Source organism: Lycium barbarum, chromosome 8, assembly GCF_019175385.1.
Source record: "Lycium barbarum isolate Lr01 chromosome 8, ASM1917538v2, whole genome shotgun sequence".
Lineage (NCBI taxonomy): Eukaryota > Viridiplantae > Streptophyta > Magnoliopsida > Solanales > Solanaceae > Lycium > Lycium barbarum.
Window position 1 is genome coordinate 25597647 of NC_083344.1, and position 2594 is coordinate 25600240.

Below are 2594 nucleotides of genomic sequence, written 5' to 3' on the forward strand. Positions count from 1 at the left end.
TGGAAGGTTGAGTTATGAAATGAACTTGATATGTATGTATATGCCAATGCATGTAACACCGATTCAGATTACTAAGTTAGACTTCACCCGATGATTATTGCAGGAAAAAAATTCATGTTACTATGAGCCAACCTTATTGAACTCGGTGACACCTCGAGGAAAGAAATCAAAAGGGATGTATTCACAAAAGCTCCTTGACTAGAAATTGGTTGATAGTATGACTGCAGTTGTATTCTGTGTTGTAGTTCAGGTTATTTATCCTGGAATTTACTCGAACGATTACATGACAGGAGTTGTTATTACTGATATGAAGGGAAGCGAAACGAAGATAAAGTTAATCAACGAAACAAAAGAACGATAAATGATAAATGCCCAGTATGTGTGATGTGTGTAGTAGAAAAAAAAGTGAGGCAAATAGAAGAAAGGTCTACTAAAGCGGAAACTTGATAAACAGAGGGTGGAAGAGAATCAAACCTTGTGGATATCCTAACATTAAGTAGGAATGTTAATAGTTGTCATGGCGTGATTGAAATTTTGAATCTTACTGTGAGAACAGTGTGGCTGATTGAATGATGACAAGGAATATGGAACCATTTTTGGAGTAAGATATTTTGTACATGAGGGGTGACTTTACACAACATCTCTCCAAAGAATTCTAAAAGGACCAGGTGTTACCCTGTTATTAATATGTTGAGATGGCAGGGGACAATACTCCTATGGTAGTGTGAAATGATCAGAGAAGAGTATGGAAGGATTGACGTTGGACCTTAAGTTACAATTTTATAAAAATTAAAAAAAAAAAGTCAATGCTACTCTGAAATATGCATAGAACGATTGTCCTATGAACGAAATCATTTGAGAAAAAGGGATGAGAAATGAGACGAAAGAAGAAACAAGGTTTGATTGTGAACGATCAATGGACTAACTTCATATGTATGTCAAGACAGTAACAAATGGAATTGCATCCCCAGTGAGTTACACGGTAAAGGTACCAGGGAGTGATTATTGAGGAAAGGTGAGCCAAGAGAGGGCGAGTTATGGACGATACGGTATAGAGAGTATAGAGCGGTTATGAGCTACATCGATGGAAATGACTAATACGCAAGACGATTTATGGGTCTTGATAGAACTGAAGAAAAAAGCATAGGGCTAAAGGCAATTCCCTCATGGTTTGATAGTTTGGCAACAAAATGGTAACCAAAAAGAGACCATCAAGGAAGTAGTCTTTGATTTTTCGAGGCAACGTGGTAGCCAGAGGCGTAAGAATGAGATAATACAAGATATGGACCGTAGAATGGAAGACAGGCGGAGAACCCAACATGGTGGTTGTACAACAATAAGGTGGATTACGAGGTAGAGTTAAAGGATGAGCATATAACGGAAGAGCAGTATTAATCCCAAGAAGATACATCACATGAGTATTGCGGCTTCAGCTCAAGCGTAAGGTAGACAAGAATAAAACGGTATTTCTATACAATAAGGGCTCATGCGAATGATTTTATAGTGAGGAGATACAGGAGATGAGAGTAAGATTTGGATTAAAGGGAGAAGTGAATGATGGACTAAGACGGGAAGTCAAGTGAAATAGCCACCACAAGCAAGTTACATGGATGCGAAGTTCCAATGTCGCATAACAATTTGGGAAGCATTGTACAGGGAAAGCCTTAGAGGCAGAATACTTGACTCAAAATTTGGTAATGCCTTTGCTAACGGAAAGATGTGGAGTTAACAATAGAAGAGGATTGAAATGGAAATGAACTATTTGGAAGCATATTTAACGGTAGCGACCTACAATGAAAAGGAACAAATATGTATGATCGTTAGAAGAGGAAGTGTATGGATGATACGAGAATTTCAAGCTTAGAGTACTCAAACACGAAGAAATTAAGGCCGCATCACGAATTAAATGCAGTAGGATAGATTTGGATGAGAAACTGGAAGCAAGAAGTGTGGGTAAAGAAGGTCATAAGGAGTAAATTTGTGTACGATGATTTTGTAGCATTAATCAAGAATAAGGATGGATCTAAAGCTGAAATGGGTGTTGTAATTGTAAGGGATCATGTAGACTATTAGTGGAAATCGTTAGGCTAAAATACTCGATTCTCTATAGATTCTTGAAGATCGATATATTCCGAGAGACCCCGGAAAGATAGGTCATCCTAGTAAACCCCCCATTCGGAGATGGATAAGCGGATAGAGCTCATTTTCTAACTTCCCAAGGCATGCTAGAAGCACGTATGTTGGACCTTTAAGGAAGATGAAGAGACCTGTTAGGGGGGATTGGAACTGATATACCCAGATGGTCGCATGAAACTTGCAAGAATGGGAAAGCATCAAATTATTGGAATGTGGAAATTTCATCTTGAAGCCAGATTTAGAACTATTATTAAAAGACTCTGAGAGGATTTCTTACTGCCCTTTCCAATGGTTTTGGGGTGGTGAAGGAAGAACTAAAAATATAAGCTCGATGAAGGTATTGTGAAGTGACGAGGAAGTAAAAGAGATGAATTGGGAAGTGTAAGAAGATATTAAGTCCAAATGCTAGTACTTATTTTCCACCCCAGAAGAGGTTCAAGACGAGACGCCATTGGCAT